The sequence below is a fragment of the Lepidochelys olivacea genome (genome assembly GCF_965140295.1).
Source record: "Lepidochelys olivacea isolate rLepOli2 genome assembly, chromosome: 14".
NCBI classification, from domain to species: domain Eukaryota; kingdom Metazoa; phylum Chordata; order Testudines; family Cheloniidae; genus Lepidochelys; species Lepidochelys olivacea.
In genome coordinates this window covers 12,965,407-12,980,114 of record NC_140424.1, presented here as the reverse complement: position 1 = coordinate 12,980,114, position 14,708 = coordinate 12,965,407, and the positions used below count along the sequence as shown (strand labels likewise).

The following is a 14,708-nucleotide window of genomic DNA, read 5'->3' as shown; positions in this document are numbered from 1 at the left end:
CCCCCACAATTGATTTGTCAACTCCATACTGGTTACCCACAGACCTGTAACAGTCTGGGAGAAGCCGGCTTCCAGATGGCTAGAAGGAGCGGCTTCTGACTTGGCCTGGCCTCCCTCACTGGGGGGTTGGTGCAAGCTGATCACAAACCTCCAGGAATGCCTGCTTCTTTAGACGTTGGTCATCCCAAGTCCATGTGATGACATGGTCCCACCCGTCTGTGCTTGTGGCCCCGCTCCAGAAGCGCTGGTCTACAAAGGCGGTATGTGACCAAGACAACAGGAATGACCAGCATCAGTTGGGTAGCAGCTGGCATGTCCGTATCCTCCTTTGAGAAGTGCCTTTGGCAGTTCAGAAACTGCCAGTGAAATGTCCACCAGCATCTTGCAGATGGTCTGCCTGTTTCCCGAAATAGGACAGAGCATAAGTGGAGTTCTTCCATTGGGTCAGGATCCATCTTGGACTGTGCCTGCTGGAGGCATGCAGATGCAAAATGGCTTGACAGCGTGTGTTTGCAGGCTAAACACACTTCCGGTCAACTCTCTCAGGACAGACAAGTTCTCCCACAACCCACCAAGGGTGCCAGGACTCTTGAGATACGATGGTATATGTCCACAGAACCTGAAGTTCTGACTCAAGTCTGCATTGTGCAATATGGATGCACCAGCATGGTTGTAAGGCCCAGGTTTCCCATGCAGTGTGGATGCTCAAAGGCAGGCTTGGAAATATCAAGTGTGCAGGCACAGGTCATGTGGGCCCAAGTTTAGTGTGCTGTGTACACATATCCTAGTTACTAATTGACAACCTTGGCCACATTCTCTGCTTCAGGTGCAAATTTAGGGCTAAATTCTGAAGTCTTTACACAGTCCTGAACTATAGCAAAACTTCTACTGTTGAAGTAAGGTCAAGTAACTGCAAAATCACCGAAAGGGTAAAGATTACTGGTGAGAAGTGACATCTGCTGATAGATAACTGTGGTGAAAGCACCCAGTAATAAGAATTCTGTCCCAATTATCACCACGGCAAAATGGCTAATTTGGGCCTACATCCTAGTACTTTACATGCTGCCGTCTTTTAATGGCAAAGAGGTGACTGCTGTTCTAGTGGAAAAGCCCTAAGCCACCTAGTATGTGGCTAAACTGGGTCTCATTTCACACAGCTCTTTGAGAAAATCTGTCTCAGAACTTCGCTATCCACATGTGTTGATACTGAGTTTCTTATTCAGGAAGGATTACCACATTCTATAGCTTTTTCAGTTTCCCTCCCTCCCCCAGTGCCCTGTCACATAGTGTTCTATCACATACATAAGTAACCCTTTGTCCACAAGCAACCCCTCCTCCCATATACATCCCTCAGCTCTTTACCAGGGGCCTCTCCGTCATTCTGTCTGTATTTCACACAGTCCCCTCTCTGCATTCGTGTACTTTCTATCTTTACTGCTTTTGCAGATGCACTGTTTATTTCCATGACTGCAGCACTTTGCTGTTCTGTAGCTAGCGTTGTTTGATTATGATGCATTGATGTGATTTCTCATTTAAGAAACAACCTAAACTGGGAAAATTTACAAGTTTAAAAAGACTTTTCCCATCAAAACTGCAGAACCGCCTGAACTCCTTAAAATTTAAAATATTATTTGAATTGATTTGAATCCCTTTTTCTAGAGGGGCTCCATTTAACTTTCCATATCCGTGGACAGGTCCAATATTATTACAATGAAAGTGTTGTCTAGCAGTTAGAGCAAGGGACTGGGAGGCCACTCCAGCATTTGATTTCCCCTCTCTGAAACTGTTTGCATGTCGCTTACACCTGAAATTCAAAGCCACTGAGCTCCTGCAGCAACCATTGATTTCAATTGCAACTACAGATGTCCAGCAGTCCTGAAAAATCAAATTCTTTACCACTCTGCAGCACTGTCTCCCTGTCTGAAAACAAAGCACAGCTACCACCAACTGGTAGCGAGAGGCTTAATTAATGAATATCCATGGGTGGAAGGTGCTATAGAACTGCAAGTTATTAAGTTTGCTTTGTTAGATTAGTTTATCTTCAGCATGATTCCTGGCCTGTTTAGAAACATGGATAGAGCCTCATTCTTCAATTCAGCAGTCTGGCTCATTTAAGCATGTGCTTAACTTTAGATAGCTAAGTGATTTGTTGAGTAGAGATGAACTGCTGAACTGGAGAATGGAGTCAGTTACTGAGGTCTGAGGAAGAGACTGTTCCTCTCCACGCTTCTAACGTGCTGAAGATCTGTCAATTCGACTTAAGCATGCAATATTTTGTTGAATTGGTACCTTTGTCAGTGTGGTCCCAGGGCGGAACCTGAATAAAGGCCATTGGAGAAGGAATTCCAGAAACAGCACCATGGGTCCTGGTGGTGTGATGGGGTGGAATAAGCAGCAAGGGAGCTGGCAAATGAGGGACTAGACGATCCAAAGGAAAGAGGAATTGCATAGCTGGCTCAACCTCTGTGGCTTAGGAGGAATTTCCTTCTTAGAACCTTGCCAACATTGTGAGGAATGTGTTCACTTTCCTAAGTAGAAGCCAGTAAAAAAAAAACAACGGAGGGCAAGAACAAAAGACACTCACCTCTGCTGCACTTGCTCTCATTAAGATGCAGTGTCATTCATGTTTTGACTTTTGTTGTTTGAAATAGTTAGCTTGCTTTGACCATTTAAAAGAATAAACTGCACATCTACCAAGTTTCTGTGATCAGCACTAATTAGAAGATTCCTAAGAATATTGGGGAGTCTGCAATATTGTCTTCTGTAGTCTGGAATAAAATAGAAATTGGATATGGTCCTATGGAGTTTAAGATTAGATTTTGGGCTGGTGTCTAAGTGAGCTTGGACCAAAGAGCCTCTAACTAACAAGTCATGGGCATCAGGATACCCAACCTGGGAAAACAAACAATAGACCTGAGACCATGGCTTGTCTGAACCCATAATAACCAAACCAGCCTCCTAAGATGAGTCTTTAATGTTAGGAAGGCAGGCAAGCTATACTCTATTTTGGTTAATGTGATTTACATTTTCATGTTCAAGGCACTTTACCAACAAATTAATTCTCTCAATACTCCTGTGAGACAGGTAATTCTTAGCCACATTTTGTAGAGGGAGAAACAGAGGCAGAAGGGTTTAGACTTGCTCAGAGTCAGAGGGAGTCCATGTTGGAACCAACATTCATTCCTCACTACCAGTCCCATATTCAGTCCAGCAATTCATATCTTCCCTCCTTATATATTTTCCCCACCTTCCATAGCTATCATTTCCATCCTCTAAGAGGTCTCTCCATAAACCATGGTTAGAGAGCCACTATTCAATGAACGTCAGTCTTCCTACCTACCTATCATTGCCTTCTTACAGTTCAACAGTCTAGCTACTGAGGCACTCCAAAGTGGACATCTGTTCCAAGTACAGTTCCACAATACCACCCTTTTGTGCTGTGCCATATTTAACTCTTCTCCCTTTTGTCTTTTCTACAGTTTGCACATCCCAGCATCCTTCTATCTTTCCTTAACATATGGACAAAAGGGCAGCAATTCATATCTTCCCCCTTATAAGATAACCAACCGTGCTCCTTCTCCACTGTGTTTGATGAAGGCCTTGGTGGAGCTGAGCCCAAAGCATGAACTGCTTATGAGAATTTGGTTTACTCTCAGTTAGACATGCCTCTGGCATCATCAGAAACTCGAGTTGTTGGGGCTTCCCCATTTTGCTGTCTGCCTGCTAGGGCAAAGGTTGAAAGCTCTCCAGACTTATCAGTTCATGGAGTTTAGCATTAGCATTGTCCTGAAATGGTAAGCTTTATTTGAGAGAGTATGTTTAAGCAGCTTTTTTTCCCCACTAGGCTATGGCTTTAAAGGAGGCTGGACTAGAGAGCTGGACCAAGTTTATTACATATAATGCAGCTTGTAAACATTCTCCATTATATGGCCGTTGTGAGGATTTTTAGTATGAAAGTGCTGTTAGCGTGCTTGGACCTGTACAAACCAGAGCAAGACACGGTTCCTTCCTCATGGAGCTTGTAGTCTGTCACTGAACCAATAAAGCACTTATTTTTTCTCCTTCCCACCCCCTGTTATGCAAAGTACATTTGGTGTATCCAGTGTGTCAAATTAACTGGAAAATCTTTTTGCACTGCATATGAAGAGCTGTGCTAGTTACTTCACACTTCAAGGACCCTTTCCCTGGAGGTTCTCAATGTGTCTTACGAATTGGGCTCAGCCAGGGCCACCCTTCCCCACAGCATTCCTCCCAGACCCAGAATTGTGCAAGAGAGATCCCACCCTTATTCCACTCTGGGAAAAGTAGGACCCAAGAGATGCCTGCCTTCCCTCCTCCACAAACCACGTGACCTTGTGGAATAAGTGCAGAGAAGAACCTGCGAAACTCCAGCCTGCCTGAACAGCTGCAGAACAAACCAACACAGGGGCCTTCAGAGAACTTTCTATAGTTTTGACTGGACCTTCTCTGCCCTGTGCTGATTGGCTGTTTGCGCCAACTCTCCCCCTACCTCGCAGTCTTCACCTTGTCTTCACTCTATAGCTGCCCCTCTGCCTCCTCAGTTCCCTTCCCTATCTCCTCTCCCTTAACTTTTCTTTCCATTTAGATTGCCCCCTCCTAACTATACCCTCCCAAAAAACAAAACAAAACATGGAAATAACGTGTTGTTGCCATTACATTGTTCACTCTGCTAGTGTGGTGTTCTCCTTCCTTCGCCTTGTGTCTGTCTGGTCTATTTAGATTAGTCTCTGCTCTGAAGAGACTAAACTACTACTCTATACAGTGCCTAACACAATGGGGCCCTATTCTTGCTTGATCCTTCAGCACTTCTGAAATAACCCAGATTATTATTAATATTAAATAATAATAATAATAAGGTGCCTTGCAACACCCTGCGAATTAGGAAATATTAGCCTCCTTCTACAGATGAGTAAATTGAGTCACAGTAACAGAAAGCTACTTGTCCAGATTTCATATGCAATCAGTAGCAGTGATCGAAAGAGATATCCTGGTCTTTCACTATTGACTCTTGAGCTAAGTTTTATTATGTGGTGAAAATACACTGACATCCTTCCATGATCATAGATATACTTACTACTGACTAAACAAATCTGGCTGACTTGTAATTTAAAATTGATTCATTCATTGTCCTTTGGTTACACTACATGGTGCTGTTCTATGTAACAAAGGCCACAATATATAGAGTACAGGGCAGCAACATTAAGTGGTCTGGCTTGCAGCCAACTAAAGCTATAGAGTAGATTTTTTTTTTTAAATGCACCTCCTGTAAGTTGCCTAGCAATGTGAGACTCTCTCATCCTTGGTTTTAGACTATAGATGGTGGACAGGATAGTGGAAAAGTCTGACCTTCCAAACCTGGGATTGAGATTCAAGCCTAGTCAGCTATCACATAGTAATTTGAGTGCAGAGTTCAACTGCCAGGGCGCAAGGTCTTCAGGACAACTCCAGTTGATCTAGTTTTGCCTCAAAGATTCAAAGTCATTTGTATGCCAACCTGTGTAGTACATTTGAGTCAGGCAGCTATCAGTTCATTATTACATCAAAGATTACAAGTCACCATGAGGAGAGAACCTTCCTTCATAATCAGTGTCCCCTGGAATACTGGTGAAAAATCTGAACTGCTGAAACTAACCATCTGTCTCAATTCAGACATATCAAAGAAAACCTGAACAGTAAGCCCGATGCCCAGTAAAATCATTATCCTAGAGTGTATTTTTGCATTATGATGTTACTCATTCACATCTATCTTTCTGATTGCGCTTCAAAATAGTTCTCATTACTTCTGTGTTCTAGTCCATTTGAGGAGCCTGACTTGTTTAACAACATCCCAAACAGACATTTAATCCTGAGTGCTGTTAAAGGTCACATGGCCCTGAGCTTTTAGAGAGCAGATACTTCTTAAATGCTGTCATAGGTATACCCTCCCCTGTGTGCACACAGGCTGAGTGAGTGCATCTATTTATCCTTGGTTTCCTTTTCAGGAGAATCAATGTGTTGCCAGTGAACACTGTTTGATATTTTACAGTTATAGAAGGCTGCTTATTCTTCCTCTGTGCCTGTAATGGTATCATTATTAGGCCATTTTAACTGACTCTTTTACTTCTGCCAGCTCTTAGGATTCACTTTGAAATTGTTGTGCTATTTTTATGTTTTGATTTAAGAACATAGGAACAGCCATAGTGGGTCCCATCAATGGTCCGTCTAGGCCAGTATTCTGTCTTCGAACAGTAGCTAGTGCCAGATACTTTAAAGGATCGAAAGTAATTTTGTATCACCTGAAAACTTTTCCACCTCACTGTTTACCTCTTTTTCCAGACCCTTTATGGAGATGTTGAACAGCACTGGTCCCAGTACAGATAACTGAGGGTCCCCACTATTTACCTCTCTCCATTGTGAAAATTGACAATTCACTCCTACTTTGTATTTTCTGTCTTTTAACCAGTTACTGATCCATGAGAGAACCTTCCATCTTATCCTATAACTGTTTACTTTGTTTAAGAGCCTTTGGTGAAGCTTTGAACTAAGTTAAAATGGCTTAAAAGTGAACTAGAAGGCTGCACTTATATGAAGTGCCCCATGGAACAGAGCCATGGCACTCAAGTTTATTCAGTACTAGTACAGAAGAATTTAGTACACCATCCACTGGCTAAATACATAACCTACCTTCCTGGGAATCCGTAAGTACCCTAGTAAAACCCACCACTTTGTAGCAAAGTCCTTCAAAGAATAATTCTCATACAGCCTTTGTGACATAATAGTACCTAATTTGTGTATACAGTAGTAGGTAGGTAAGTGGTGTTAGTCCAATATTAACGATGAGTGAGAGGTTAGCTGAGCCAAAAGTACATAATGGCAGAGGTGGGGCTGAACACAGATCACCCATTCCTAGTCCCATGCCTAACCTTCGGGTATATGCTGCCTCTCACATGTTTGTGCCCATTTTTTGTGGGTTTTTTTTCCCCTCTGTACAGTCAAGGGATGTGAGTTCGCCAGCAGATGTTTGCAAAAAGTGAAATTTGAAGAACATTTCAGGATAAACCTCCAGAATAGGGTTGCCAACTTTCTAATTGCACTAAACGGAATATCCTTGCCCTGCCCCGCCCCTTCTCAGAGGCCCTGCCCCCTGGTCACTCCATACACACACCCATTGCTTTCTCTCCCCCACCCTCACTCACTCCTTTTTACTGGACTGGAGCAGAGGGTTGGGTACAGGAGGGGGTGGGGGTTCCACTGAAATCTTCCTGTTTATGAAAAATACCTACTAATAACTGAGACTGCACCCACAAGAATGAGGGTTTGTTAGCAAAACCTGTTATTCCAAAATATAAAGGGCCTAATTCAAAAAGTCTACTTACATCAACAGGAAAATTCCAATTGACATCAATGGGTTTAGGTGGCTTTTGAAGATTTGTACTCATTGCCCACAGCATATATAATGCATTATTCTCTGTAAAGACACAATCCCAACTCCAAGGAGTGTGGAGTCTAGGTACTGCATTATATATAGTTTCCTCTCAATTCAGAAAAGCTACAACAGTTTGAGAGTCTGCTGGGAGACAAAAGGGGAGGGGGAAATGACTAATTGTCCTGTGGTCTCTTCACTCATCCATTTTCATGCCTCTTCCTCTCAATCCACCCCAAGTCAAGCAAACAGTATGTGCAATGTTCAGCAGATGGGCTGGAGCTAGCCTGCATGGCAGCTGTGTCTCCCCAGCATTCAGATCAGCAATCAGACACTGGGACTAGAGAGGGAATTGGGATTATCATTAAAAAGAGATTAATCAACCCATCACTACCAGTCTTACTTGGAAAATGTCTATAAATAAATTATTAAAATGAGTCCTGCTGATGCCCCATCAGCTCATCGGCTGAAATGTAAATTAGGGGAACTGATGTATAATTCAGATGGGTTCCACTTTTCTAAAATTCTGTAATGCCCAATTCTATTCTATATAGATTCTTATGTTCCCCTCATCACCACAATATTCTGAGCGCCTTCCAGTCGTGACAAATGTTATTCATGTCACTTAATACACTTGTTCCTCATCCTCTCCACAAGGGGAGAATTGTGTGTGTAGTGTTTGGTTTGGCAGGGTTTGTCTGTCTTTAAAATGGGGAACATACTATTTACCTACTTCCCAGTGGTATTGTAAAGATCAGTCAGTGTTTGTAAAGCAATCTGAGGGGGTGCTGGGAAAATGCAAATTATTTTATGCAATGTGAAATATGGTTTGTTTTTGAAGTAAAGTAAGGAAAAGATGGAGACCATAATCCTAAATGTAGACATTATATGCCATGTTATTCCTTATTCATATCCCCCCTCCCTAATGTTGTTTCTAATTTGGTTGCATGTATGCAGTTTTATTTATAACATATAGTTGAAATCAGTCAGGGGGAAAGAAGTTAACAAATGACTCCTGTTTTCCTTCTGATGGGGCTGCAGGAATATGGAGAGGGAGAATCACATATCCACAAATTGGAACTTCATATGGAGTGGAATATACTTGTGGTTTTTCTGCCCAGAGAAACAAGCACCTGTGCTTCACCACCATTACTGTTCCGTGCTGGTTGCTGCACTACTGAGCTCTGATGCAGCCAAAAGCCTTGGTGAGCACAGATGTGTCAAACTAAAAATAAGTTTTGGGAGGGGCAGTTTTAAACGTTTCAGGCAACCAGCAAGCTGCAGTCCACCTGCTTCTTCACAAGTTTTATATAACCCAACCCCCAAGACCATTAACTAAGTAGTAGTTTTGAGAAGATACTAGCCCTTCTTGAAGGTTTTTCCTCCCTGGAGCCACAGATGAGATGTTAGCAACAAACAGTGTCTGAGCATAGGCAGAGCTAGGATACTTACATGACACAGATGGTGGCTTCTAAAGAGGATGGGAAGCCTTTACCAGGTTAATCTCTTTTCCTTCCACCTCAAACATGTGGCTTATGCCAAACAACATTGGTAGCCAGTACCGTACTTGGCAGGCAGGCAGGGAGGACCAAAAAGTCACCCCCAGTCTTGTTAGTGTTCTTTTCAAACCTACTTCCCTCTTTAAAGTTGGAATTCACTTTCCAACCAGCCAGGAACAAAGCCCAGAAGCAAGACCTGATAACTACTTCTGCTGGATCATCTGTTACTAACTCACTATATAATTATCCTCCCCCACAAATAAATCAGGGTAGTTTTATTTTCGTGTTCAATGTGGAAAACTTATCTCCCTTTTGTACGTAAAGATTGTCTGGGATTTTTCAAATGAGACTAAAAGGAGTTTGGTGCTCAATTCCTATTGAGTTTTAGTTGGATTTGGATGCATAACACTTTGGCTCTTTGGAAAATTCCAGCTACTAAATATGCACTCTCAGATGGAGGCAATTTTCAGGTTATCCATAGTAGCAGACACTTGTTTGAGGTTTACTATGGTACCAATTAGAGGTTATTTATCTCCTTCATAAAACTGTCTCATTCTGGTTATTCATTTTCTCTGAAAAGCCAAAAGAGTTGGATTCATAAAACTTGTCTGGACTAAATTCTTCACTCAAAAGCCATGCTTGGTTTGGAAATAATACCTAGAGAAATCTTTTTCCATGGACGCTCATCATACATCTGAAGTAAATGGCTCCATATTAAACAGACACAGATCCACATTTCACCACCATTCAGAGAAGGTCAGATCTAGGATTTTGGTTTGGCTCACAAGACAGAGCCTGAGCAAACACCTCCAAAAATCTCAGGGCTGCTTGAAACGAGTGGGTTTCTCTGGCCACAGCTTTGTCTTAAGAAATGCGAACAGTATGAAGTGCAAAGTCAGTTCTTAAGTAGCATCACAGTGAAGTTTGGTGAGAAACATTTACACTAGTAATTGGTTGGGTAAATACATGAAATGAGACCCATTATGATACAGAAAACTGTTTTGGATTTGGATTTTGCTGACCAGTCTTCATTCTGAAGTTTTGAGCACTGTCTAAGCTATCCTTCCAAATATTTGCATTCTGTGATTTGCTACAGTCCCCCTGGATAGCTGAAATTGTAGGTAAACAGTTCACTATTCTTAATGTTGAAAGCTGCAAATGTTTTCTGAACTGTCCTACCACCCTTATGTGTTTAACTTACTCTTTCTGGTGATATACAGCACAGCTGCTTGTGATGATGACGACAAGGGAAAAAGAGACTTGTGGACTTTGTATATCATGCTATTTGTACCAAGACGACACAGCTGACTCAACAGCAAGCACTGACAGGCACTGCTCATGCTGTCTGTAAAAGGACATTTGAATTGGGGGGAGGGGAGTTAGAGAAAGAATATCTAAACAAACCAACCAGATCCCACTTTGATGATATGGTAAAACTTCCATTGCAGGAGGCCTTGATTAGAGACCATGCTAGGGCCAGATCAGGCCAGACTAATTATAACTTTGACCAAGGAGCTGGAGGAGGCTTGCCTGAGAGTCTTTAGCAGAACTTGGCTTTTGGGACTTGAAGAAAAATGTCACTAAAAAAAAGCAGCTTGTTTTCTTACAAAGATAATCCTGAAAATATGCCCTGGTCACGGGGTTGAAAGGGAAAGAGCGACTAGGTTTCATTTCTCAGCAAGGCCGACTGAGAGCATTCAGAAGTCCTCCTGATAACGGAGACTTAAAATGAGTTCCGGGTTTTTATTTGCCTTCTGTTTTGAGCCTGGGACATTCTTGTTTTCAAGATTTCTCTCTCTAACCATGATGGCTAGGAACTAACTTAAAAATAAAAGCAGAGATTCTGATGCAGTCACATGATTCCAGGAGCTAGAGCTTTAAGAAAAACAATTGAGACGCTCATGATAAACATTGATTACACTGATTTTTTTGCAAGCTCTCTCTTTTTGCATACACACATCCCCTTTTATATAAGATATGTCAATCAAGTTTAAGGGTATCCCAAAGAAAAGCATGTTTACTGAGCCAGAATGTATGTTTAAGTTCCACTCTTGAGGGTTGAATTATTGTTTTCCACAGCACTTGTAAGCTAGGTATCGGGTAGCCATCAGAGCTCTTGGAGTCAGGGATCCTAGTGGAATGGATTCCTCCTACCCTGATCTTAAAAGGACTCATAAGTGAGCCAATTATAGCTGTTTAGGTGTTGGTTTTATCCATCACTGCTTTACCTCCTCCTCAGTCAAGTTCTCAAAACATGACTAGCAATAACTAATGTTGGAGTAGAGAAACAGGTGAAGTCTGGCTCTGACTCAAATTCAGCAACACTCAGAAATATGGCGTTAGGCAGGCTGGTTTAGAATATGCCTTAAGCTTGATAACACATGCAAAAAAAAAATCTTAATTAGAATGTATTTTGATAGTTATTTTTTATTTGAAAAGAGGTTAGGAATGAAGTTTGTGCATGTGCGTAATAGATATTGTGGGTTCAGTTAATGTTTCTTTTGAAGATCAATGCTATACTAAATCTCTCTCATTTGCTCTATGTGCTAAGTAGTTGGTTCTATTCTGGATGAAAGCATGGAGTTATTTATCAGTAACCGTTTCCTTTCAAGATGTGTGTTTTCATCTTACTCGTTGATTAAAAATAGCGGACTTGCCTCATTTTCTGCCTCTGCTTTGGTAGCGAAGTTTAACTAGATCTTGTTGGATCATTCTCAAAGGTTTCAGACAAAAGTCCAAGTTGGGAAGCTCTTATGAGCTATCAGCAGAACTGGGGGTGAAACTAACCCAGGAGATGGCTAGTACTTCCTGTTTCTGGTCAGGCTCCTTGCTTGTTTGTTTACTGTTTTTTCCTTCCCCCTCTTCCAATCTCTGGTTTCATCCAGTATCTGGAAGCGGCTGATGCAAGAAGCAGAGTTAAATCTACTCTACAAAAAAGTTTTATGTTGGCATTTAGAGCAAAATTTTGTGGTGAGATGTGCAGCACGTTTTGTGTTTTACCCGAAATAGTTTCCCCATTCCTATTGGGAACATCATCCATCCTGTTAATTCTGTTCATTAACCTAGCTTGTAAGTTCTTAGAAGAAGGGGATAGTCTTTCGACTGTTTGTTGAGTGCCTCGTCCAATGTGGTCCTAGATGCTACTACAGTACAAATAAATCAGCATTTTTCAGACTGCTCTTCAAACAAATTCTTAGACTACAATGCATATAGTGAACGTTATGACTGTGCCACCAAAAAGGACCTATTGTTCTGTCTATTATAAGGACCTCATAGTGAAGTGAAGTTGAGATAAAGGGAACTACCCAGGGACTTAGATTTTACCAGCTTCAGCTCTTTGCCCCTGTTTCCTCTTCTGCAAAATTATGGGTCTTGCCTATTTTGATTGTATCTCTTTGGGGCAGGGATTATACGGTGTGTTTATATAGTGCCTGGCATAGCGGTGCCCACGTCTTATTTGGTGCCTATTGGCGCTATAAATAAGTTTGCAGTTTTAATAGGGTTAATATCACTATCGTGTACCAGTCAAAGAATATTACTATGGTACTTTTTAATATTATCTGGATCATAACCATCCAATACTTGCTCCTAAAACTTGAATATCACTTCACAAAGATTGATGGAGTCCCACAGCTGGTATAATCCCATGGAGAAAATACAAACGGTCTCATCTATTGTATCTGAACAGAGTGTTTGTAACAGCCAGCAGCAGACAGCAAGGGAGCCAGATCATAAAAACTGCACTAAATAAACCTAATCTACAGCATTAGTTGATACAAAACAGCAATAAAAATCAGAGGCAATAAAAGGAAAAAACTGGAAAGAACAGGTTCTTGAAGCTGAAATGAGAGGATTTAACTTAAATATGATGACAGATTCCTTTTCCCAGTATGACTGGCATATGCAGTATTAGAGATCATCACCCATACATACATGGGTATGTCATCTTGCATTCATGGTACTAAAATGTTACTGTCAGTTATACAGTCCACAAACACCACTAAGATTTTAGACTCCACTTCCCTGCAACCCACTCCTGCAGTTGCATCTGCTTGTTTAATCTATAATTGGTCCCATCCTCCTCTACCTCGGGGTTTAGTGTGCAAATGCAGGGTGGTGTTGGTGGCCTGTGATGTACAGGAGGAGGTTAGACAGATGATCTGGTGATCCCTTCTGGCCTTAAACTATAGATTGCAGGAGACAGTTTAGAAATTCATGGCTAGGTAAGCCTCAGCCAAATTCCCAAGGTAATCAGATGTCATGTGCCACCTCAAATATATTTAAACTCCTTAATTAGCAATTACAGAGCCATTGATAAGTCCGGTTAAGTGTCATTTAATGCATATGGTATGTGCAGCCACTGTTTGCTATCCTGTATTGTGATAGAATGGATGTGCTTCACTCAACAAAATTATTCTAAACTAGCTAAAAAGAAACAGACTTTCCAAAGCTTATACAGGAAGTCTTCTTGAAGTGTTGTTATACATTTGGAGAGGACTCAACTTTTGTTGCTTGTTACCCATGCATGTACAGATTGTCTTGTCTACCCACTTAAGCCATTACTTTTTTTCTGTTGTGCTTTGGTGCTGAAACCAGGTGCATGTAATTATACATGTGCAAAAATGCAAGTGCAGCTGCACACCTGATTTGTTTGTGCAGTTACTATAATTATGGGTGCAAATAGGACATTCCTGTGCATAATTCCCCAATGCGTAAAATGGTTAATTATGCATAGGAATGGCTAGTTACGTGTCTGGCGGTTTGTCCACACTTAAATTTGTTCATCCGACCACAGAAACTGCAAACACAAAACAATTGTACATGAACCTAATTTTAAAAATTAGGTTCCATATTGCACAAGTGTCCCCAATTTTTCAGACGGATATTTCTGTAAACACACACAAGAGTCTATATATAGCAATATACACTAATGGTGTTTAGGTTTTTGTACTGTAAAATTTTATAGCAAGATTTCAGCCTGCCCCTCAGTCCTGCATATTTAGCACCCAGAAACTTGTACAGACCAGAGGAGATGCTTTGGCTCTGTACAAAAAATTCTCATTCCACAGCCAATGTCTTAAATCTTTTTAGAGATTTGCAGATGAACTTCTGTCCTGAGAGTGGGGAATTGTGGGGTGAGGCGTGAAAGAACCTTACAGTGCAAATTGCAGAAGGGAGCTTAGAAGCAATGAGTAGAAGAGACTGGCAGCCATGGAGATGGGTTAGGGAAGCAACTGGGAAGACTGGTGGAACATGGATGGGAACCAGACTGGAGGGTCAGGTGGATATTGGAGAGGGGTATTTCTTTTCGTAAGAGGTTCCCCCCCACCATGTATGAGACAAGCCACCCACCCCATACTGTAGGGTTACTTGTGAGTTATGATACTTGCAGATATTTCGGTACTGTGCATCAGTGGCATAGCAGGGTATTCCTTTTCCATTCCCGTCTCTTTTGCCCTTAGCTTGGGTTTCCTGATCTCATCCAGCACAGCTTCTCGGGCCTATGCCAAGGGTCCTAACATCCTGAGGGCAATGACTCAGCATTGAGGTAACTGGCTTGAGTTGGGACGATGGAAGTGGCAGTGTTCAAAAACGTTGGCCATCCCCTATTTCTCCCTTACAAAATCCAACCTCTCATACACTGGTCGCAGTGTAGTACAGAGACAGTTGCAGTGTTTGCCAAGCAACTGTATCAGCCCAAGCTATTACAATAAATAAATAAAAATTCCTGACCTCTTTGTTTCAGCCCAGTGCAATTGGAAACAGCCAAGACCAACACGCCACAA

General features: G+C 41.7%; 1 long non-coding RNA gene across 3 annotated transcripts in view; it reads right to left on the bottom strand.

Moving 5' to 3' along the window:
• LOC311530512 overlaps nt 1-14,708 on the bottom strand; it is a 63,011-nt gene that overhangs the window by 43,491 nt on the left and 4,812 nt on the right. The window lies entirely within an intron of this gene.